We start from the raw sequence: 26117 nt of genomic DNA, 5'->3' as shown, positions 1-26117 counted from the left end.
CAAGACGAAGTCTTCTCCAGATAACAGTGAGGCCCCTATAGCATGAGCCTAGTAACAAGGGGCCATAAGAAGCACGTACAGTAGAAGCTCCTGTTACAGCTATAGAATTGTCTTGTAAATTTTGAATGCTTTCCTCTCATGAAAAACCATATGTTGCACAGTAACTTACCCTATGCTTTTGCTTCCAAGAAACAGGCTAACAAGCATAGCTGTAGTAGGCATGCACTCGCCGTGTGTGCAGGACCATGCTCAGCACAATTTGTGTCTGATTTTTCAGTTGGCTTGGCTTGGGTGACACGTTGCTGCATGCATTTGTGGGTGACAGGATTGTTTGGGCAGTATTGGATGGTCAGCTGGTTATGGCAGAGGTCTCCACGGAGCTTACACACATTTTTTCATACGTCAAAGATCTTTTATACCAAAGAAGATATATCTATACATGTCAATATATGTTTTATAAAGTATATATGATACCATTTTCGTATTTATAGCTGTAGCAGTTTCAGTAGGTGCTGAATATGCTTCAGCTACAAGGCACAACAGTCGACCTAATACCTGAGACTGGGTCAGGGGAAGGAACACGTTGGGATGGGATAAACCACAAGAAGAAATGATTGACCCAGGCTTCAGCTGAGTGGCAAGAGCCATGTCCCCAGAGGTGGTAGAGCCTTGCCCCAGAGTAGGGGCTGGAAACCTCTAGTCTGCCAGTGGGAACTGTTGTGTCTCTGGAATGGAGCTCTCCCCACTCCTGCCATCTCTTCCCCCTCAGCCTCATTTTGTTCCCCATTTAAAAATCAAATGCCTGACTTTGACTTTCTTGCCAGGTTGAGAAAGGGTCATGTGCTTTATATGGGTGCAGAAGAGGCATCAGCCACTGGGCCAAAGCTTTGCAGCTTTTCTAATGCCTGATGCTTGTTTCAGGCAGCAGCCGAGCCCACAGCCTCTAGCCCAGGAGTTGTGCTGAAGAAATCCTCTCTGCACATGCCCAGCCACCCAAATCAACCTTTTCTGGTGGATGGTGAAACACTGGAAGACCTTTGAAGGAAATAGTTACCACATGGTAAATAAGCGAGGTATGAATTGCACTCCTTGTCCCTCCTTCATTTATTTATTATTGTGTATTTTAAATACACATTACCAGTAAGAAAGTGAAAGAGCTGCTTTGTAAATTAAAACAAATACTTCTAACATTCAGCATGATATGATGTATATATGCTTTTCTTTCAGCTAAGTTAAAACAGCAAAAACAGAGAAGAGCTGTGGTCCAGTTGATGAGGTGGTATAAAGCAGAACTGGGACACTAAGGTGAGTGGGCTGAAAACAAGCACTTAATGCCTTCCCACAATCTTCCTCTGTGTTTGCATCAACTTACTGCATGAGAACACAGGGTAAACAGTTAAAAGCATCCACACAGCTCTGGAGCCAAAGCCCCATTGAGTTTTTGGTTCCTTAACTAGCACAGATGCTTTAAAGCCTTCTGCCCCAGCAGGCAAGCAGCCTGACAATACCCTTAGACAAAAAGGAGATTGTTGCAGTGAGGAATGTCTCCAACCATTAACCTTGCTTTGGATTTAGGTTTTTAAGATGTGCTGCCATGAGGATGAAAAGCAGAATGCCCCAGGGGCTACAGTTCTGTCCCACCACACTTAAGACATGTTCCTGCACCCTCAGCATCTCTCCTGCTGCGATGGCGGTGCTGCATAGGAGCAGTCTGCCTTGCCTGCACCTTCAGGACCGTGGCCGACAGGTCAGGTGGGCCTTGCTGTAGCAGAATCCTGCTGCTGTGTGCCAGGGAGCGTTACCCCTCCACCTCCCTCAGCAGGGCTTCAGTTCATGCAGGGCAGTGCTGCGCAGTGACAGGGAGCGGGACACACACAAGTCTTCCAGCCTTGAAAAAAACCACTAGTGGAGCTGCAGGCAGACTCCTGTTGCACAGCAGCCAGACTGGCTGGCACCCCAGCAGGGCACTCCATCCCCAGACAGCTGCAGCCAGCCATGACAGCACCTGTGCTGGCAGGAGGGAGGGGTATGCGATCTGTCAGAGCAAGCTGGAGGGCAGCTGGGGGGAACCGTAGTGGCACCCATGCACTTCATGCACTGCACAAACTGCTCATGCTGTAGAAGTGAGACACCAACCACTTGTGCAGGCCACACGTGAGGCACAGAACACACAACACTCACACTGGAGCCAAAACCCACTAGTGCACAGCACTTGTGCACCGCACACAGGGAAAACAGAATAGGTGTATGTATGCTGCACACTGGTGACACACAGTGGAAACAGGACCTGTCTGCATCATGCAATGCACAGGTGAGTGACAAAGAAGGGGGTTGTGCACTGTGTGCCACACGCTACACACACATGCACCCTGATGCTTGTGGGTACATGACATTCATGTGCCATAATACACAAAACACTTGCACTACACACTGAGGCTCCACAACATTTGCTGCACACAGGCATGAATCATCCCACATGTTATGCCCCACACAACAGCACATGTGCTACACAAATACACCACAGACATAACATAGCACAGATGCATGTTGTATACAAAGGACACTCCACACACATGTGAAACATACATACAAGCTGCTTATGACAAACCATACCTCACAATACCAGTCCCCTAAACACACACAGCCACATACCACACAATATATGGCCATTGTACCCCTGTGCCCCCCACCCCCCGCAGTGTTGCTTTATTATTATATTATTGGACCCTCTACTCACCTCAGATACTTTATTTAAACAACATGCCCACATGCTGTACAGACACTCCCAGTCTGTCCCCTGACAGCAGCCTGCCCTGCCACTTGCCTGTCAAACCCCACTGTGCATTAGGGATCGCTTTTACAGTTCAGGTTTCCCAGCTACTTAGCTTTCTTACACTGGTGGGACTGAGAGGAAGCCAAAGCAAAGTACATCACCCCCTAGTAGGAGACCTAAGAAAGCAGCATCCATCCAGTACCACTCAGATGTCCTCCTTTCCTGTGCCCCTTGCCTTTAACTACACAGTAATCATAACGTGTGCCTTTGACTACCTCAGCCTTTTCCCTTTCCCAAGGCATTTATCCCTGTGACCCTCAGCAATACCAGTGTGCTTTTTAAGCATCACTTGAGGTAATGCTGGAGTTGGTATACCAGTGTGTACGCCAGGCACGGTGCTAAAGATACATTCGGACAGCAGAGCAGTAGAAGGCTGTAGAAGTTGGAGACTGACTCTTGTTTCCCCCAATTATTTAGTAACTGCAGTCCATTTCAATGACTAGAATGTATCTGCTCCACTTCACTTGTCTGAAGAAAATAACGAAACCCCACAAACCACATAAGCTTTTATACCTCAGCATTACAGTACAGCAACCATCCTTCTGCGGTTTGGGCTTCAGTTTGGCTGACTTAAGTTATAACTCTGGTCAAAACTTCATTTCATTGGCCCAGTACAAGTACTCTTTCTCAAGTAAAGCATTTCATCTAGGCAAGCTGGTTATCAACACACCCTCTCTCCCCTTTCAGGACAAGCAGCCACACACTCCAACACCTTCAGCTAACGTTACCTCCACAGAAGCAAGTCAGAGGTAGCCCCAAGCAACTCAGTCTGTGCTCGTGCTGTGGCGCAGCAGATGCTCAGCCATGAGAGACAGTCAGCCTGCTTCTCTGTGTAACCCAACTCCCCCGTGCCACAGCTTGTTTCAGCTGTCATTGGGCCTTAGCAGGAATGCTGCAGGACAGTGCTCCTGGCTACTAAGCATAGCTTTGATGGTCACACATCTTTCTGCTCCCTCTGGGCACATGCATTCGTAGGAGGCAGATGCTCTGCACACCTAGCTTTCTTATATCTTAACCCTTCCCGGTGGTGTTACATAAACAAAGCTTAGAGCAAGAGCTGCGTTTTCATTGAGCCTGGACAGAGTAAAGCACCAGATTGCTGTGGTGGAAACCTGTACTTTAAGAAACCAAAGTCATTAAGCGCTATAAGCTGCTGCATATTCTGCATTAGGGTAGAGACCTGAGCGCTGCCATGACCCACTGTCCTTGCAATCAAGTACTGTACGTAGCCAGGCACCCCTGAGCTGCCTCCCAGTTGGGGCTGCAGGACACCATCACTGGAGACTTCTGAGTTTAGGACTACTAGATCTGGATGCTTCCCTCTCTCTGTGCTCAGACAGTTTCTGCCTCTAGCATCTGAGACCCACATTACAAAAAATTCAATAAACCATTACATTTTGCTTAGCTAAAATTCATTTCAGTTACAATACTATGAAGAGAAAGTACCCATAGCACTTGGCAGTTAATGCTTATGCAACAGAAGGGACCACTACGGTAAGACACCAGTCAAACCCATCACACCCATTCTGGTTCATAAAGCTTATGTTAAGACAAGCAGTTTCCAAGTGAGATAGCATGTTAGTTATGTTACTAGGATCATTCATCAGGTTACTCACTCATTGTCTTATACTGGTGAATGCCCCCTTGGTTGTTTGTTTTGTTTTGGGTTTTGTTTTTTTTTTTAAACTATTTATTCATTGAGTCAGACACAGGAAAGTGCACTCTCTGGTGGATGGCTGTTGGGGAACAGAGTGACTTTCGAGTGCTGAAGGACTCCAGAGGGGAAGAAACCACTCACTTGTGGCTTGAGGAACCAGCATGAGAGCTCAGTGTGGGGGAAGACAACAACTCTACCTGCAGAGTTTATGAAAACCATACACAATGAACAACTCAGAATTGCCACATCAGTGGTACAGACCTTCAGTACACGAGACTGCCTCCAGCTATACCTCTCTGAGGGACTGCGACCTATGTAATGAGTATTAGCAGTGGAGTGGTACAAGGCAGTTTCTCCCCAGGCCACACCGAAGGGAAAAGACACCTTGGATCATTTGTTATAAGCGACAACAGTTTAAATTACACATCCAACTCCTGTTTTGGAAGGGATTTTGTTACCACTGAGAAAGAATGCTACTGCTGGTAGGAGTGAGGGGGACCTGCACCCCTTGCTGGTGCCGGGTCACACAATGTGTGACAGGTAACACAATATGCGCTGGTGACTTGTCCCATCCTAAGACTCAGGCAAGCCCACTGCAGCCCACCGGCCTTCCCAGGAAGCCTCACAGACATGGACACGTACACTCAGCAAGCAGCCAGAGAAACCATAATCACATCAAACACTAAGTTCTCACAAAAACCCCAACTTTAAATTTTATTCAGACTTTGCATGCTAGCATAGATTAGGCAGTTACGGTATAGCACAATTACAGTATAGCACCATGAAGTCAAAACACCTGCTGAGCTACGACCACCCTCACCTGAGCTTCTGTGAAGTACAACACTTTGACTCTATTGCCTAACCTTGAGTTTAGTTCACCTTAAAAGCAAGTTTCCATGCTACACTAAATATTCTGAAATGTATATGCTAAGGTATATAATTCTCAACTTCTACATGCTTAAGCACAAAACTAGAGTCACAGAAACTGAACAAAAGCATCTTCAGAGGTCATCTCGTTCTTCTGACCATTATTCTGTAGCTCAGATAAACCTACAACAGGCTGCATAGATTTACGGGCATCCACACCTGACCCCTGCTTGCCAGCTACAAAATGCACTCTGTAAAGCCCCCTGTGAAGTCTGTAGATAAAGCAGCGCTGCATAATCTTATTTCTAGGGAGATCTGTTGTATTGTTTAAACTTACTCCTTTTCTTTGGCAGCTCTGTTTCATCTGTCCTTCTCCCCTGATGGAGGCCAAACAGATAAGTTTCCTTTATTGCCCCCCTTTGGTGTCATGTTTTCTAAACCCACCTGTGGATTTAACACCAGTGACCCAGAGGAAGGAGCAGCCTCCTCCATCTTAGCTTAATGGCCAGAAGACTCAAGCAGCAAATCCCCCTGGAGTCAGTCATTTTTATCCTGTGACCTAGGAGACATCATCCAAGTTGCAACATGAATGATATTTCTGGAGTGAGACATGAAATATTAATTACTGGAGGCTGGGCCCACGGAAAGCATTCCTTCGATCACCGACTCCCACTAAGGGCAACAGGGACTTTACGCGTCATAGACACAGCTGTGTTCAACTGGTCGAGTCCAAACTGACAATTGTCTAGAGATACCTATGAGCATCCTTCAGCAGGATGATGAGCATCATCCAGTGACAGTAGACAAGTATACTTTTGGGTACTTAATTGGTTAAATAATTGTGCTTTCTGTAGAAAATAGAAGGTTTTCCTGCTGCTTAACTTATTTGTGATATTTGAATTGGTTGCTTATCTGTCACGATACACTCTGGCTGTATTGCTCTAATCATCTAGATTAGCACAGGTTTATTCTTGCTTCTACCTGGCACACAATCATTTGTCCCCAACTCAGAAACGGAGAGGGCAAAACCAAAATGACCCCGTTGGCCCCATTACTGTGTCAGTCATCCTCAGCCAGCAAGGCTTGTATGCCAGTTACACCACACATACACAGCTTGCTGTTGGGAGTTTAACACACATCTTTGCTTCCCAGGGTTTTACAGAACTCTTGCCAGTCACTTTACAGAAGTACCATTTACTTGGCCCCACTGTCCGAGACCACTTTTAGCCCAGCACTCCGCACACGATGGTTACAGCTAATAAAGATACTTTTTCTAAGCCTAGGAATAGCTTTGGAGCAGCTGCCTTCACTGAAAGAAAGGCCAAAAAGACTTATTTTGCCCTTTTCCTCTCCAGCATGTAGACACATAGTATGTTCTGGAGACCGAATATTTGAAACAAGAGATAGTCATTTGTCTTTATGGGCTGCATCAAATGGTGGATTTAAAACAGTTGGAAGTATACAGAGCAAGGGTAGGAATGGAGAAACTTGGTTTGCTTCCTTGGTAACAAGATCTACAGCACAGCAGGAGAACAGAGCATGATAATTAGGGAATTACAGCTGTTAGTCACAGAAAATATGCTGCAGTTGCAGGTCAGGGACCTGAGGTTGCGGCACAGGAAGGAAAACTGTAATTTAGAGTCTGTGAGGAACTCTCTGCATGCATTAGACTTCTTGCTACTTATAGCATCTCTACACCTGTTTTCCAGAGCGGAAATCAAACAGACAAGAACATAGATCGGCAATGAGCACCAATAAAATAGTTTCTCTACAAGAGTCAGGACAAAAACTACTTTCATAAGAAATACTTTTCATAAGAAATAATGGATATTCCACCAGCTCTTGTTCATTGCCCCTCCTCCTCTGTGGGCAACCCTCTTTCTAAGCAGGACAATTAGAAGCATGAACTTTAGGATGACAGGGAGGACAAAAAATTTGATCCACGGTTATTCTGGGAGGTAAGAGCTCTTGTAAGCAGCAGCAGTTGTTACAAGGGAACACGAATCCCAGTGAAACTCGGCTCAGCTTGGAGACCCCCATGTATTAAGCCAGAGCCTTGCCTTAGTTCCCTGCAAGCGGTAGCTGTTCCTGAAGGGAACTGAAGGATATACAAAGGACACTACAAGCCTCAGATGGAAGACAATACCATTTTATTTTCCTAGCTTTCACGTTACAAAAAAAATCCCCAAACCAAACGCCAATGCCAATCAGGCCCAAGAACAAGCCCAGAAACCTGCAATAACATCATTAAAGCAACTCCAATTGTCGTTTGCCCAAAAGCCATTTAAAAGAGACCTGTTGGTATAGCTCATGACCAAGACACTCACCAAGCACCTGCTGTGAAGCGCTATGGTACCTCCTCTTCTTCCATTGCAAGCTGGTCTCATCCCAGAGGACCAGGATGTGCTTTAGCTACCGCACACCAGAAACATCATCCAATTTCAGCTGTCCCCAAAGCTGGACAAGAGGCTGCCATGACCACACACTTTGAGGTGTATTTTTATCTGGACAGAGACCTTATGGCATTTTCCTCATCATACCCCAGGGGAAGTTGTACGCAAGCCAGGTCCAAAGCAATTTGAAAACTTGACTCCCATTTTAGCTGAGAAAAAATGGCTTTTCCAGACCTTGAATGGTGTTAAGTTTTAATATTCTTTCAGTGAGCGAAGTAAATTCATAGACGCTACAACATTCACACTGCACTGATATACATGACTCCTGGAAGAGCTGTTCAATCAAACTTGTGTGCATTACTGCAACCTTCGATCCAGCTAAATCTTCCGTAAGGAGTTTCTCATTGCCATTCCACTCGAGAGTGGAATTTTTATTTGTCTACTTCTCCAAGTCTGTTCCACCCTTTGTTCCACACTGGCCCCATTTAGGTTTAGGTTTTTCAGATAATCTTTCTTTCCTAAAATTTCAGCGTGTGGAAAAGCATCTTTCTTACTTCTCTGTCATTAAATCAATTTGCTTTAGAGACAGAGAGCTGACTCTTAGAGGTGAGAGCAGGAGCATAAGGGAACTTGAGGGAACCTAAACTTGACAAGGAACAGAAGAAACACCCACCACGCCCTGAGGCTGATGGAGAGCTGGCAGCCTCTCTTCTTCAGCCCTGCACCTGTACAGCCTGACCACACCACTCAGATTCAAAAGCCAATACCAGGAGGCCACAGGGCTCAAAGCTCTCCATTGGGCACAACTTGCTCATTTGAGTGTTAATAAACATTTATTAAGACTTCCAGCATTCGCCTGCTGCACCAGCTAGTGGCTTTGCATCACATCTAAGCCAAACTCATTCTTTCCATAGAAGAGCAGCTATTAATAACTTCCTATTGCCCAGCCCAGACTGCTGATCAGTAGCCAGGCCTCCCCAGTTCTCCTTGAAGGCTGGCAGCATGCCATGCAGATCAACTAATTCAAACTATTTTGGGCAGGAAGGTATTTCAGTGTCCTAGACCCTCAGATAGCCCTAAGCCAGTGTTTCAAGGTGATACCACATGAATTAACTCACTGCTCTCAGTTGTGCAAGGTGTCACAGCAAGAGCTCAGGGGTGAGAAACCCCCCTGGGCTCTGGGGTAAAACCCCGCTCCTGTACGTCATGGTTTTTTGACTTTCTGACCTCTGGGGAGCAGTGGCAAGCACTTACCAAAGGGGTAAAACACTTATTCTCCCTCGTGAGTTGCCCAACCTAGGACCTGTGCCTCACTCAGTCTTGCAGCCTTTTCAGAGCTGCTTAACCATAATAATGTGATACCTGGTTTGAAAACCTTCCAGGGGAAGACTGCCATTTGCATTACGAGTCCCACGCAGCGACTTGCCCAGGACGTACCTACGCCCACTGATTTTCTTGCTGGTACCTGTGCAGTCATTTCTCTGAGGGAGACAAGGATTCACTAGGTCTTGGTGCAACACCAAGATATATTTCAATATATAAGCCAATATATCTCAGTAAAGTTTCAAGTCCATCCTGATACTGCCAAGTGCTTGATGCCATTTTTAGGAAGCAGAACAACCAAGTATTTAAGGACAGATCCTTCCTCAAATAGACAAGAGCCAATCTGCAGCTGTTTCTTGGGAAAGATTTTGCCAGCACTACAAATGCTCCACATGGAAGTGGAAAGATGCTACTTCTGGGCAATAAATGCATGTTAGATGACACTGCCACTAAATATACCTGGTGACTGTTAGCACAATTGTTTTGCTTCCAGTCCAGCTCCCTCTTTGGTGTGGGCAGCAAGGGCATCTTAAGTGAAACAGCCCCAAAATGAATTTAGTTTAATTACTGAGTGTGAAGGGTGGGTGCAGGGAAGAAGGAAGGAGACCCAATATTAAGTGTGGAAATTAATACAAAAAGCTGCTGGGATATTAATAGTGTGCTGAACTAATAAGATGCAGTCAAAGCTATGAAGTTTCTGTAACACTGCAGCAGCTGCTACTGTGAAGTAAGACACTAGAGTGGATCTGTGTATTTACAGCAGTTATCTGAAAGCCTGGGCATGTAATTCCACTTAGAATCCCCACCAACACAAATACATTAAAAGCAGACCCAAAAAAAGCTCCTGTAAACCCACTAAGCACAATAGCAAAAGTTTCCACAAGAAATAATTCATATCATTACAGCTATTCTCACATACACGGGCTAAGAGCCCTGCTGGACCAAACATGGCACAGAAGCTCTTGTTAAGAGCAGCCCAAATACCTTCCAGCCCTCCTGATAGCTTAAAAAGCCTTCTGGGACAGAACCTTTAACATAAAGTCTGCCCCACAGAAGTTACGCTAAACAGTGACTATTTAAAAACCTTAGAACCACATCAGCCTGCTTTTTTTTTTTTGTTTTGTTTTCCCCATGCACCTACAGGCGAAGTTGGTTTGTCTATTAAGAGATGAGGCATCTGTTTCCTTCAAGAGATCGATTATGGAGACAAGAAGCCCCTTCAGCTGTCTCAAGACCTGGGAGGCCAGCAATGCCTGCAACATTCAGGGCTATACCAACCACATGGAGAAGGGCCATCAAGGCCCAATTTCACACCTCTGAAGGGAGAAATCAAGTTTTTATTTGGAAGCATTACCTCTACACTGGCAGAGAGAGGACAGTCGGAGAAGGTCAAGGATGTCAGCCCTGCACAGACTGCTGAGCTAACAAGCAATGCCACTCACTAAGTCTTTGAGGGGTTGGTGCTGTTAGCAGCCCCTCAGCGGTAGGTCTGCCCTAGAGCCCTTGCTTCGGAAAGAGCAGGGGTTTGCAGCCTAACACAAGATGCTGAGCATTTGCAGGATTGCTTCTCAGCTCTTGCTCTTCCCCAGACACGTGCTGCAGTTACACTTGCAGATGTTGAAGTAACTTGGCCTGGCTGCTTGGCAAGCCCACGTTAGACCTAGCTGCAATTCCTCAGTGCTTCACATTCTTCTGTCTGCTTGGAAGAACCGATGGACATTTGAGAGGCATCAAGGCCTTGGAGAAGGAAGTAGTGCAAAGGTTGTTTTGGAGACAGCCCTAGCAGACAGCTCTGGGCCGACTACTCAGGTGCTCTAGGCTCATAAGCCTTCGCGAGGTAACCAGGACAAACACTTTCTTCTGGCAGCAGATCGCAAGAGGGATCCCAGTGCAGAGAACAGGCCCAGGCAGAGAGACACATCCCCGCTGAGCTAGGGCAAGGCTCACAGCACCTACCACACAGGGCAGGAACTCCCTATGCTAGCTGGTAGATGGCAGCAACATGCTCACTAACAGCTCTGTTGTGCCTTCTGTGCTCAAAAGCTACCCATGCATGGGCTTCTATGCGTTACCACAACCTTGCACAAGGCTGAAGAAGTCTACATGGTTAAGATCCCTTCACAAAGTACAAGAAAAGAGGTATTCAGTGAACCCTGGGAGGGATGGGATGGACACAACTCAATACACCACACACGTGGCACCTGCCATGCTAGCAGCACGCTAGGAAGAGCTGCCACCAGAATAGCACAGTACTGCTACTGCCCAGAAACACTACAGCTCTGGGTATGATCCCATTATGGAATGATGAGATAAGCACATAATATATTGTGGGTTTGAGGAGATGAACATGGTCTTTATACAAGACAACTGCCGTCAGACAGGATCACCATGATCCCCTTGGACTCCTCTGATGAGCAGTAGCCCTGAAGTGCCTAAAGTCCTCGCCACGGGTAACTATTCCAGGGAGAGCTCTCTGGAGGCTGAGCAGCAGCCTAATGTTACATAGCAAGACACTAAGAGAGTAACAAATGCCATTTTGTTAAGGAAACTTCAGAGAAGAGTTACACTTCTAAAGACTCGGTTTAAGCTTTTGTCACTGGCAGGGAAGGGGAGAAATTGGGTTACCTAACTGCTGTTACAGCAATTATGAAATGGAAGAGACCAATGACTTGAAGAGAACATTGCAGTTCATAGCAAAATTCCACTATGTTTTTCATTAGGTGTGTCCAATTACTTCCAGTATAAATTAGCCAGCCAGTTGAAACCAAGTTTGCAGAAAATGAGTTTAACACTATTATCAAGTGGAAAAAAAGAAAACAAGGAAAGACTTGTTTCCCACAAAACAGTCACAGAAGTCTAAAGCAACCCTGGAGATCTCTCAGGCCCTGCAAAGTCTTTCAGGCTTCCCGTGTGCTTCACTGACAAGATCCAGTGGAGCACCTGATGGTAAGTTTGTGCAATAGTTATAGGGGAAAAAAAAAAAAATAATAAAAAAAGAGCTTACTATGAAGTCAGCTCTGGTAGAGCTGACTTCAAAGTGCACTTTCAGGCTGCTGAGCAACTGCAGATGCAGGCAGATAGCTCATAATAGTATTCGACCGCCTTACTCATACAAAGTGTTGCTAATAGACCATGTAAGTAACTACAAACCTTCTCCCCGGTCATACTGAGTTCACTGACCACGTCGCAAACTAACAAGTCAGCTTCAGCTCCTTCAGTTAGATCAGAAGGCAGTAGGCCAAAGAATAGGAGCGATACTGTGCAAATCCCTACCATTGGTATGTAGGCTGTAGTTTTCTCTGAAAATTTAGGCCATCCTGCTGACTCTGACAAGTTTCTTCTAGAAAACCATAAGGTTTCCTATTGTGTATGTAATATCCAGCTCCAAAAGCAGAGAGTACATCATCCTGTTTGCAGTAGAAGACTTCAAAAGCAGAATACATCAAAACCATACTGAAAAGACGCTTTAATCATTTTACGTGCGGCAAAACTGCAGACCCCTCTTCACGTTATCTTCCCTTCAGGACAGAGGTAGGGAGCAGTACAAGTGCCAGCCTGAGGACAGAAAGCTTGGGAGAGCTTGGCCCCAGGACAGCTCCTCCACAGCACCCTGAGGGCTGAAGAGCACTCCCACCGGAGCCCAGCGCCAGCTCCCCCAGCCCTTCCTCCGCCCACCAGCCAGAAAGGGCCAGCCCTCACCAAGGCAGCTCTCTGGGGCGCTTAACAGGGTAACATACACGAGGCAGTAAGAACAGCAGCTCTGTGTTGTCAGGAGGCAGGCACACCACTGGCTGCAACGCATGCTGCTGTCAGGTAAGCAGCAGTTTCTCAGTGGCGGTTTACCCAGCCTACCAAACACTAAGGGCTGTTTGTGTTCCAAATCCAATCAGCTGCCTGAGCACCACGCAATTTAAGACTGTTCTCTAGATGCAGACCAACCGGGGCCTGTCCTTTCGTTGTCAGAAAGAGGGGGAGGCATCTACACGGAGGGCAAATGAGCGCCTAAAGCACACCTATGCTTAGTTCCCCCATTGCCTGCATCTTCTACTTACTGAGAGGGCGTTAAGTCTGGAAAAAGTTTGATTATCCGGAACCGTGCTGTGATCCTACGCTGTCTTTTTGCAGTTGGGTGGAACCAAACTGGGCACACAGCAGTGCAGGGTGAGCCATACACACATGACTGAGATGGGAAGAGACACTAATAAAACCTCCAGGGCTTTCTCAGACCATCCTGTCATTCAATGTAAGAATCACAGAGGTAAAACCCTCCTCCTTACCCGAGCTGGGCACTGAAAGCCGTCAAGCTCCAGCATTAAATGAGCACGTTTGCTCAAGCACAAGTTGGGAGTACAAAAATAGGCTAGGTGGTTTTACAATTGGACATGACAGTCCACAATGTTACCAGAAACAAAAGTGAATAGGATGCCTGCACTGAACTTCATGCAAAACAGCTTTCAGTGATGCTACCCTGACCATGCAGAAGCCAGGAGAGAACATTAAGATTTCACAGACTTTTACTTTCTACATAGACACACAAGAAAAAACAGCCACCATTGCACACAGTGCCAGGAATCAGGTGCTGCTGCAGCAGAGCAAGTGTGTCCCAGTCATTCCAAGGAAGAGCATTTCTGTTGCTACTCTTTGCAGCTACCACAGCAAACACCACAGTGTTTCCACTGTGCTCACACCCACTCAGCAAGGGCTGTGGAAGTTAAAATCCTTTTTGCACAAGGGCTGTTACAATGCATCCTCTCCATCCATGGCAGCTTTGTAGCTTAATTGGAGTTCAGGCATACAGTTCTGAGCTAGAAACGTCTGTTTTACAAATTAAATTTTTTTTAATTTGTAATTTTTAAAAACAGGCAGATTTCAGCATGGACCAAACTTGTAAACTTTTCCCATCCTGTGTTAGACCAGTCACCACTTAATCATCAGAATCCAATTAGAGGTGGTCTTAACACTAGCTGGTTTTAAGGTAATGAATTTAAACAGGTAATGAATTTAAACCCTATATATTATAAACTTAAGGTGTGGGGTCATGAACTACTCCAGACTTTGAAAGCACAAGTAAAAAGAAATAATGTTCACAAGGAAACAGGCAGAATGATCAAGCAGGAAAAACGGTGACAAGCTGATCACAGGAGTGGTATTAACAGGATTATTTGCAATATTCAGCCTCACCTACAAACAGTAGAATCAGGAATTTACCCACTGTACAGACTGGTCAGAGACCAGAAGCATTTCCATTCACTTTCATCTAATCACACAAGTACCAACTGGAGTTGGACTAGATAATTGTTGTAGGTCCCTTCCAAATGAAATATTCCAATTCTCTTCCAACACGATGATCTCCAGACAAGGAAACCTGGTCAGGGCCATGAGACTGCACAACAGGGCAATTTTCCTCCTTTCCAGATTCCTGGGTTATTTTGAGAATTTTGGTTTCCCACCAACCAGCAGGAGACTTCCAAGCTGTCACAACACCCCCCATCTAGTAGAAAGTTATTTCATTGCTTCAAGTTCTGCACAGTGTGAAAGCTACATGAGAGTTGCTAAAAAAAAAAAAAAAACCAAAACAAACCAAAGTCTTAGGAATAATAGATCTGAGCATAAAAGTTGACACAAAAGAGAGACACTGGCTAAGAGACAAAGGTGACATTAAGTTTACTATTAGATTCTCCTAGATCTGGGTCTCTTGACCATACTTGACAAGCAAGAGCAGCCACTAGGGTATAGGAAGAACCACAACAGATGGCAGGTTCAGTCTTCTCTGCACAACTGGAGGTCTATCCCAAGTATTTTAAGTCTCAAACTGAAGTACCTAGAAACTTGTGGGATTTATTATTCCAGACTTATGCACCAGAAGTAGAGTTCCAGTAAAGATGAGAATATACAGACACAGTAAGCACTCCTGGGCTGCTATACAGCAAGCTGACCATGATGGGACCATAAAGGCTCTCATTAGAGACCTGCAATTCAGTGCCTTGGTCTCACCATCACTAGGTAGCCAGGACTTCTGTAAATGACCTTACAGTCCTCTCATTCTGGAAGTTTCTTCCAGACTTACCTTTTACTCAATAGCCTAAACATGAGCCAGAGAAAACAACGAACTTGCATCCCCTAAAAAAAAATCCTACTAAAGATCAAGCAGCAAGTTACTGCAACCAAGTTGAGCACAAGTGGGAAAACAAAAGGACTCTGCCTCTCACCACAAGGGTGGCCATACAAAGGTCCTGCATGCACACCTCCTTTCCATGTTGTTAGGAGACAACTGCCAAGAGATGCAGTTGCATGGCAGATGCGCTCCGCTCCCCTCTCCTGTGCGCCCGGCAGCTGCAGGCCTGGGGGTCCTGCCTGGATTGCTGGGGCTACTCTCGGGTCTCACCCACAGCCTGTTACTGCCCCCAGTCATTTTGCTCCAAATGCTTTGATGTTTTCACCATTTCTTCGGGAGTGACTACAACTAGCTATCCACTGCAGAACCTCAAGCCTCCAATGGAAGGAGGCTGATAGGGGGAAGAATATGGTTTACACGTGAGCTCAGCACCCCCATTTCTGAGCAAGCACCCAGAAGTCGAAAACAGGTGCCCACTGGCAGTGAAGGCAGCAAACATGCTTGTTGCACAAACAGAGCGATAGTCTGCCCCTTTCCTCCAGCCTCCAGCTCCTCCCAGCTATGCAGGACTCATCCATCAAGTATTTACTACTTGCCCCCTCTCCACATTTTTGCCAGTGAAGGAGAAGCAAGGAAACAGAGGGGCTGCTCATTTGGTATTTTTGCCACTGCTTCCATGCTGCAGCAATATCCTAAAAACCACCAACCAAGCTCTACCAGATTTTTAGAAGTCTTAACTCAAGAGACCTTGCAACACCCCCGTACAGTTAAGAAAAGGATATTGGCTCATGCCACCCACTGCTGAAACAGACACCCCGAGGCCAGGACGAAGCAGCTGTATGACACGACACAGCAACACTTCACAGCTTTTTAGGGTAGAAAGCAATTAACCTTTGGCTGAATCCCCCCTTAGCTTCAAGCTACAAAAAGAGTGTTTGTTCTGTTTTCTTCTCTACCCCCCACCTCCCCGAAGCCTGCACAGCTCTGGTGTTCTCATTAGCTCACTGCCCAGGCTGCTTTCTGGACCCTGACATGGAGAACAACAGTTGTCATCAAATTAATGGGCTGTTTATTCAGATATTAATTTTGTTTTTTCTTGCTTCTGCCCCAGAGTAGTGGCAGCTGATTCAGATAAAATTAGGGTGAGGCTGCAGTGCATTGCGTTTCTGTTCACAGTAAACACACAAGAGCCAAGATCGACTTGAGATCTCAGCTGTCCTTTAAAGCAAGTTCAGGGAGTTCAGGCAAGGTCCTCTCACAGGTCTGGAAAGAGGAACTCCTTCAGCTGAGGGAAGACATCTTTCTGCTTACTGCTGTTTCTTTCTAGGTCTGACTGAAATTTAGTCCCGTTTTCTGTACTTACACAGAACTTTCATCTCCAGGTCCTGCCCTAAGACAGAGCTTCCCAGGGTCCAAGTCTGCCAGCTACCCTGTGAAACCCTGGTAATCCCAGCAGTCAGAAGTCACTTAGATTTGAAGCCCTGAATGAACATCCTGTATAGCAGAGAGGGAACAATTTCCAAAATCAGAAGGCAGGTAAGTGAAGACTTGGGAACATAACCTGGGTTTGACTCATCAAGCAGTATTGCTCCGCGTCACCCTGAGCATCTATTTCAAACTTCATCCTCATGGGCACAGAATGGGTTCCTCTCAGACTACCATCAATTTAAGACTGGTCTGGTGAGTCCTGATCTTGAAGGACCATTACCTCCATCATCTAGGCTCACTCAACTCCCACACCCCACCAGTGTGACCACCTTTGTACACTCGGCACAGCTCTCTGCTTCAGCAGAGGCAGAGACTGGTTTTGTGTTGTCCTAAACCATACAAACTCTCCATAGTTACACGCAAGTGCTGAATTTAAGTCAGACTAGTTCCCGGCCAACATCAAGGAGAGGCATTAAATGACCTTAGGGGTTACATTACATCGAGAAAACCAGTACATAAGCAGCACCTAGAAAGATAAAGCTGCTAATCAGCTTAATCCTATTAGTCTTCTACACTCTTCCATAAATTATGTTCATAAACAGGTATCATTGAGTCATTTCGGTTGGAAAAGACCTTTAAGATCATCAAGTCCAACCGTCAACCCAGGGCTGCCAAGTCCATCCCTAAACCATGTCCCTCAGCACTGCATCTACATGCTTTTTAAACCCCTCCAGGGACAGTGATTCAGCCACCTCCCCGGGCAGCCTGTTCCAATGCTTGAACACGCCTGATACGGTTTGTCACCGCATCACTTCAGGCAGTTAAACCACTCTGACACCTCCATTTTGGAGCATGCTTCTAACGTAAAGCCTTCCCACAGCACGCTCCGTTCCGAGCCACCAGAAACGAAGCTGTGGCTGAGGCTGTGGCCACCTGCAGGAGCACTGGGTAAGCAGGGCCAGACCAGCAGCAGTCTATGAAAGGCAGCGGAGAGTGCAAAGTCAGCCCGATGCAGGGGCAAGGTATTTGGTGCTTCAGCAGGCAGCCCCAGGAGCGCTCTTTCTGGTAACCTTCGGGCACCACTGCGGCCTGCCTGGTCACAGGACCAGCAAGCGCACGCCTCCTCTGAAGCTGGAGAGAAGAGCAAGCCCGCTGCAGATCCTCAGCCCCAGGCCAGACACCTATTTTACAACCTTTTCTTTCCATCACCTGAACAACATGAGACCTTTCACCAGCCCTTCCCAGGGTTCACAGCTAAGAAGTGAGCCAGATTAAAGACGCGTAAAGCTAGCTGGGTTTAAATCTGCCTCTCGGCTAGGCTTCAGGTAGTTACGTGAGCCCGTCAGCCCACAGGCAGCGAGGGTCCCCGGGCCGTGCCACGCCTGGCCACTGCACCTCCCCTGGGGCTGCGAAACACCACAGGCTGCACCTGTACAGCAGCACGCGCGGCGCCCAGCCAGGGCAGCAGCAGGCGTGCATTGATCTGCTGGCAGCAGAGAACACCTTTCTGAGGTGCCAGGAGAGCAGATGCGATTATAACCTGACACCTTCCAACTCCTGTTGTGGGTCTGTTATCACACCCAACAGGAGCATCACATCCATCTTTTCCAGTAGCTGAAGTCCCTTTTGCCTTAGTTATCTACAGAAAAGGCTGCCATAAATGCTCCTTCTGAAGGCAAACAAGAAGTCAGGAAACAAAATTAAGAGTCAAAGCCAGCCTCATTAGAGAAATGCAGGCAAGAAAAGAGAGCCTGCATTAGCAGATACCCTGCTAGTGGGCTTAAAGGAGAAGGAATCCATAAAAACTCCAGGCATTCCAGCAGGCTGGGTACCCAAGATCACTTTCACAGTTTAGGAAACTGTTTCATCTCAACCCCCACAAACTGACCTTGGCAGAACAGAGAGTTTGCTCATAACAGCCATGTTTGTGCTATGAGTAATCCAGTACTCTAAGTTAATGCTCTGTTTTGTTGGTGAAACAGAACATCTCATTATCATGCAAATGAGATCGGGGGGGGGGGGGGGGGAAGAGATAACCACATTAAAATTACATTGATGAAATGAAAATTTCCTAAGTCCATTTCACAAGACTCTCCTACCCTGAAATATCATCATTTTGTGCATCTTCAAGTCTTTCCTACATAAATTTGAGCTTTACACATGATCACGTTTTTCCAATACACCAGAAGCGAAGCATGTATGCTCAGGCTGAAACAAAATACACTAGGCAGTTAAATGGGGGAGCACCTTCTTCAGAAATAACCAAACACAGATCTTTTGATTACTTACAGCTCAGTGAAAGAAGAGAAGGTGAGTGACTCTCCATTTATAGGCAACATATATAGACTTTACTAGGATCTTCCTTTTGTTTTCCATTTTGTCAAGCTTACTGTATACACTCAGAGCTAATCTCATTGAACTCTGCGGTTCAGGATAGAGACCCACTGTGCACCTGAAAGCAACAGGTGACTGTTGCCTGCTGCTGGCCAGCAAGGAAAGGAACAATGCACTGGGACAGCCAGATGTGGATGTGATTATGTATCCGCTATTTTATCCTGTCAGCTAGGTTACACACACACACACACAAAAGGGGGGGGAGGGAAAAAAAAAAAAAGTACTGAATTTAGGGATTTGTAGCTAAGTTGCATTTCTGTTTATTTATTTACCTTCCAACTTAACTAGTTACAGCAACTCTCCAAAAGAAAGAGGCTAGGCAGACAGACTTCAGCATCTGGGGAGAAAAATTCAGGAGTCTCATCAGTGTCCCATAAATGCTCCAAGACTGCATGCACATCAGTACTCTGCGAGGCTCGCTTTCATCTCTTAGAAGGGGAAGCCACTTCAGCAAGTAATGTGTGCCAGTTAATGAAAATTAGGTCAGGCACCTTACCTATATTACAGTCACACAATCAGTTCAGAAGCCCTCTGAGACACAGCGGTTTGTGAAAATAAGAACTAATGGATTTGGCCAAATAAGCTGTAACTTGGGGGGTGGGAGCAGTGAGAAATACTGTGAGGCTAACGTGGGGTCTGAGTCCAGTGGCAGAGAGACGCCTGCTTTTCTAATGAGACAAGGTGCCTACTTCTAGCCAAGCTGGGCCAGGTAACGTGAACTGTTAGAATCTGCTTATTTAAAAACCTGAATCTAGAGCCAGTGGCAAGCTGGCTTTGCCACAGCAAGGTGCTGAAGGAAGTGAAAGCATGAAGGAGAGGTTTAAGTTGTGGTATGTCTTTGAAGCTCTTGTGCCATTTGGTGTTAGAAGGATCTACAGACAGAAGGAGAAGTAAATCATTACAAAGTATGTGGTAGCCAAGTTCATACAGCTCATGGCTTTGTAACTTCTCAAAAAATGAGCACATTCACACACATTAGAAGAGTTGGTATATAAGTAGACCATACCTTTGGCCGCATTAATATCACATTTATTAGTACTGATAAGGTTCACAGGCAAACCTTTTCTCCTGTCTCTTCTGCACGGAGAGCAGTATATTGACTATATTAAGTAGTTCATGGGTAGATACTTCCAACTGTAGATGAAGCTTTGCCTTCTAAGACCTCACTCACTGTGCAATGAATTTGGAAGCACAGGACCACCTCACAGAGCATAAGTGCTCAGCCTCCCAAGCAATGTGGAAGCAAAGACAGGAGCTGATTTAGTGGTGAGGAAGTTAAAGGTGACTGCTAGTTTCCCAACCAATGAAACACGCCAGGTAAGGACAAGGTCACCAGTCCTTAGGCAGTGGATGCAGCATAAAACCCAAGCACAGTTTATGCCCAACGTGCAGGCAGGCTGTGCTTGGGTGGTGACCAGTGGCACACCCCACACTTGCCACCATCAGAGATTCTGCAGTTCTGCAGGCTGACATTATGCAACTGCAGCTTTTCCATGTGGAAACAGGATGACTCCCCCTATGTTTCCCACACCTCCTTGGTCCAAGCCAACACAAGGAAATTAAGCCTAGCTGGTCAGGTCCAAAAGGTGACCTAGGCATGGATTTGATGCTGAAAGCCTGGGTCTGAAGAGCAGCCCATCAGGGCTTCCTGCAGGCCATCCAGAGTAACTAGCACAGAGTGAAGATGAGCTGCTCCACAGGAAGGGCTGTAGAGGCAATTAACTCCTCTGGAGCAGACTGAAAAGGCACAGCTCAGAGGTATCTGCATACAGCTTTCCACAGGCTGTTCCCAAAACTGTGCAGCAGATCCCACCCCACCTATGCTCTCTGCACATACACACACAGAGGAGCTCTGACACAGCGTTCCCCGCGATGGGGTGAAATTGTTATCCTCGTGCTTATGGTGATGGCTCCTACCCACCAGCGTCTCCCGCCATGTCAGTCACACATGTGCACACAGGCTTCCCCAGCTCTCCCCAGGTGCGTACACACAGGCTTTTTGCTGTCGCAAAGAGAAAGAGGGAAGAAAATCATGGAGAAACACGTTCAGCCCAGTGTTATTTGGCAACACAGAGAGCGAAAGAGCACGTATTAAGCAGCTAGTGCAAACCCACTGAGCAGTAACCAACTGACAAGCTCCTCAAAGATCCATAAAGTGCCCTTTCATTCTTGCCTGCCCTCAGATGGGCAGGTGCAGGCAGTAAGGCAGGAGTGTAGAAAGAAACTCTTAGCCCTCCAGACAGTATAGTCTCCACAGCTGGTATTATGGTCAAATAGCACAAGCCATAAGCCAGCCCTTTTCTGTCTGTCATCATTCTTGCCTTATTGTCCTGGGCTTTGCTTTGTTCGCTGTGAGCGGGCATGCTCCAGTTCTCAGCCAAATGCCAGCAAACGTGCTGGCGTGCTGCCCACCCTAAGTACCGTGTAGGCAGGATGGCGCCTCCAATACTTAAAACGATATTTAATGTTTTACATCATTGTGGGCCTGTAGCTTATTTTCTAAATCCATGAAGCAACAGTGGAGCAGCATGTGGTCTGCTAATGCTGCACAAGGAAATAATGCACGAGGGGAAGAGATTAGTGTGGAGGACTTGAAATTACAGTTGGCATTAGCTATAGAATAACATATAGCATGTTATGACCTACTCATCCCAGGCTCCACAGTGCATCTAACAGTGGACCGTAAGAAAGGCATACACGGGAGGAAGCCAGCCCAAGTCGCAGACAGCTTCACTCTTCTAGTTCTACCTTCCCAAATCTTTGAAGACAAGATTCTTTAGTAACTGCTTAGATGAATAAAATAGCTACTAGGAACACTGCTTTCAGAAGAAATGACATAGGTGTAAGGTAAAACCATCAAGTACAAGCCTGCTTCTCACGCACAAGGAGAAAATCAACATGACAGGCAGGCAACGACACACTCTGGTCGATGCTGACACATGCCACAGACCTCAAGGCATCCACGGATTGTTCTCTCTGCCACTAGTGTTAAAAGTCACCTTAAAGGCCTCAGCAAATGCCATGGCACCGAAGCAATTAGGATAGTCGTATAAAATGCAGAAGTTTAAGAACAGTATGCTAAGTGAAAGTATTTGGCACTTGTTAATACGAGAAAGTTGCCTCAAACTACATGAGGATATGTTAACACTGTCTTCCCAGCTCTATTTGCTTGTTCAGCGATTAGCTCTTCTGAAATTAATTTTTGCTGAATAAGTCCCTTTTGGTTGCCTTGTATCTGTCACTGGAGGGAGCGACAGCAAGGAGCATATCTGCATTTCCAGAACAGAAGTCTGACAATAAAAAAAAATAATCTGCCCAAGGTGGACACTGAGGTCAGTGGACCTCACTGTTAAGTGACACTTCAGTCTCAAACACTACAGTCCAAGAAGCCAGCCATACATTTGCATAGTAACTCCTTAGTAGGTACTTAAAGCTGAGACTAACACATTAGACACTGCAGCTACCTAGGTTGCGCCCCACAGCCACCACAAGGGAACTAAGACAGCAAAGCAGAGAAGCTTCCCTGAAAGATGAGGAGCTGACAAAAAGAGGGATTAGCCATTTCATCACACAAGCAGCCACCTCCAAAACCCAAGTGCTACTCAGATCCTAATGAAGTTTATGCTTACAAGCTATTCTTGTCATGGTGACTAGCCCTATGCTTCTCAGTAGAGTCACTTCAACAAAACGCTGAAGATTTAACCCTGGCTATTGGGTTGCAGTCGTTGATCAGAAGTGACCAAGAGCGCCCACGGACACCCAGATCAAGTACAGCATAGCACAGCCCTTCCCTGGCAGGAGACACCGACAGCAGAGCAGCTGATCTTTTGTTTCAGTACCAAAAAACTTTAGGACCAGGCTTTGAAGAAAATGTAAGCATGCTTAAGTGTGTTTCCATTCACCAGTTGGTTACTTACTTATGTGAACTGACTAGTACTAAACTCCAGTAACGCTGGGCAAGGTTTAACTAGGAGAGCCTTCTCACCGTATTTCAGGGTGCCCATCCTGCCCCATCCTCGTTCCTGCCCCTCAGTGTTACAGAAAACACTGTATTTTGAAGTTACATCTGCATGGCAATTCAGGTACCGTTCACTATGCTCATTCCTGTTAGCTTTTCTACTTCATACCCTTCATTCAGTGCCTAGAAGCATTTCTGGATACAGAAACTTGAATTCGACCCTTTTTGCGCTCTGCCAGGCTCACAGCACAATGCCTGCAAGCAGCTCTGTATCACACATGCTCACCCTACCGGCCACACGTAAAGGGGCCGAGACCCCCACGCTCCCTCCCACAGGCATCTCGCAGCTGTACATGACTCCTGAATTCTACCCTGCAAAAAACCCACATGTCTTGCTTTTATTTAGAAAATAACTTTAAAAATCCTTGAAATTGAAACAGTGTCTTGTTCTTGGAACACATTAATGCTTTCTTCATGCTGTAAGAAGTTTGCCTGACCCCAAATATTTTTTCCTTGCCCGCCCAGCCATCAAACTGAAGAAAAAAAACCCCTATTATTTACCCACCTCAGGTTTTCAGCAGAAGTCTGTTCAAAGGAAGCTTCACCATACAGTATTACAGAAATACTACAGCTGAAGTCAAGACTTTTCCAAGAGGACGCACTACTGCGCTCACCTAGCAGTGCCTTCTCTGCTTATTTACAGCACTGCAGCCAAATGCATTTTTGAAGTTACCTGTAACCTAGCAAGTACCGTTCCCTCACACGCAGTGTGACAGTTACTCTTTTCACACCGAACTAGACTATTTTACTAATGGCATTTTTCTATTATTTCTCTGTAGAGGCTTCCAACCGTTGCTGGATACAAAAATTCATCTAAACCAGTTGTGCTCTAGAGACATATACCTACCCTATGACTCCACAATTATTTCCTCTAAAATTTGATATGAAGACGTGGACTACTTTGTAGTATGATCCATTTCAACTGTGTTCCAGCAAGGTAGGTAATCCTACCCTGTTCCAGTTTTATAAGAATCCAGGCAATTTGAATTAATAGCATAAAAGTATAGCACTTGCCATAAACATGGAACAGTTGCTTTATTGCACTTGTCAAATGCATTCCTCTCTTGGTCACAGTTATCGTCAAAGAATTTAACAAAAAATTAACAAGCAATTCACAATAAAAAGGAACTAAAAAAAGTCAAAGCTGGAGAGAGCATCACATACTCTATGTGTTTGAATCCTCATGTTTTTTCCAGCCTGGTTCTCACTCTGTTCAGCAAATTTCTTGTAAGCCCCATCCCTTGTACAAATTCCAGAGTGGAAAGGACACCAGAGAGGCTCTTCCTTTCAGCCTCCCAATAAGTACAGAGCAACTGAATGAGCAGTTCTAGATGTGTTTACCAAGCTGATGTCAAACCGTGTTCCTGGCTGTACCCACACCACCCCAGAGATCAGCCAGGAAGAAACAGCCATCCTTACCATCGCACCGACGTGCTCATGACCAGCTTTATGGTGGGTACCACTGCCTGGGGGAAGCATCAGTGCTCCCCTGGGCACTTTGCACAACCTCCAGCTATTCCCATCTGCCTTACGGTGGTGGGGGATGACAGCTCGAGAAGTCTCACCCCCCAAAAAAACTCCTCTAAGGGCCAAGTAGGACCTGCAGTCTGACCAGAATTCACATCCTTCAATAGGTCCACCTGGACAAACCCTTAAGGCCAAGGGGTTCAGAAGTATGCTGATCCCTGACACAGAGCACTGCCTCAAATCAACAAGGAACGTCGCTCAGTGTCCTTGGGACCATCCACTCTGGAGGAAAGCATCCGAGACTTGCAGTCCAGAGTTTGGAAGAGAGGGCAGCAACACTTACACAGCTCCTTTGAAAACTATTACTGATGGCAAAAGATTAACAGAAGGTGTGACGAGAAACATTCAACTTCAAGAAAAGCGAACAGATGCGGCACACAGGATAAAGACCTGCCCTGATTGCTAAATACAAACAGCAGCAGCTATGCACAAAACGGCTGACACTATCATCGCCCAGGTTATTAACCTGGATGGCTCATCATCTAGTGGGGGAGGGTTGACCCACCAGAGGGCAGGCAGGCTCTGCGGAGGGGTCTGGGCAGGCTGGGCCGATGGGCCAAGGCCAATAGTATGGGGCTCAACCAGGAGAAGTGCCGGGTCCTGCTCTTGGGTCACAGCAACCCCACACAGCGCTACAGGCTTGGGGCAGAGCGGCTGGGAAGCTGCCTGGTGGGAAAGGACCTGGGGGTGCTGGTGAACAGCCAGCTGAACATGAGCCAGCAGTGTGCCCAGGTGGCCAAGGCAGGCCACAAGGCAGAAACAGCGTGGCCAGCAGGACCAGGGCAGTGATTGTCCCCTGTACTCCACACTGATGAGGCCGCACCTCGAATCCTGGGTTCGGGTTTGGGCCCCTCACTCCAGGAGGGACGTAGAGGTGCTGCAGCGTGTCCAGAGACGGGCAACGGAGCTGGGGAAGGGGCAGGAGCACAAGTCCTGTGAGGAGCGGCTGAGGGAACTGGGGGTGTTGAGTCTGGAGAGGAGGAGGCTTGGGGGTACCCTGTTGCTCTCTACAGCTACCTGGCAGGGCTGCAGGCAGGTGGGGGTTGGTTTCTCCTCCCAAGTACTAAGTGACAGGACATGAGGAAACAGCCTCAACTTACACCAGGGGAGGTTTAGATTGGGTATTGGAAAAAACTTGTGCACTGAAAGGGTGATCAAGCCCTGGAACAGGCTGCCCAGGGAGGGGGAGGAATCGCCATCCATGGAGGCGTTTAGAAAACGTGTAGATGTGGGGCTGAGGGACATGGTTTAGGGATGGACTTGGCAGCCCTGGGTTAACGGTTGGACTTGATGATCTCAAAGGTCTTTTCCAACCTAAATGATTCTACAATCACATGTACAGCCACCTGCCTGCAGCTTCACTGTAAGTCCCATGTACCCGAGGGAGAGCCTGCAGGCTCCGTGCCCACACAGACCATACCTGGAGGGGACAAACCCTGCAGCACTGCTGGCCCCACACCCTCACCCTGCTGCCAAGCCTCAAAGCTTAGACACCGAGAAAACACTTCAAAAAGTTCTGTTTTCCAGCAAAGAACAACAGTGGATAGAAAGAAAACTCTTAA

The 26117-nt window shown here is 46.6% G+C and overlaps 1 long non-coding RNA gene across 2 annotated transcripts in view; it reads right to left on the bottom strand.

The window, feature by feature from the left end:
- Positions 1-486: 486 nt before the first annotated feature.
- The window catches only part of LOC119154883, a 58768-nt gene continuing 33137 nt past the window's right edge, over positions 487-26117 (bottom strand). For both annotated transcript variants that reach the window (XR_005106553.1, XR_005106552.1), the window contains one exon: positions 487-5916. This is a non-coding gene — a long non-coding RNA (uncharacterized LOC119154883). The remainder of the gene's footprint in view (positions 5917-26117) is intronic.

Source organism: Falco rusticolus, chromosome 10 (assembly GCF_015220075.1).
Source record: "Falco rusticolus isolate bFalRus1 chromosome 10, bFalRus1.pri, whole genome shotgun sequence".
NCBI lineage: Eukaryota > Metazoa > Chordata > Aves > Falconiformes > Falconidae > Falco > Falco rusticolus.
This window is presented reverse-complemented; position numbering and strand designations above follow the sequence as displayed.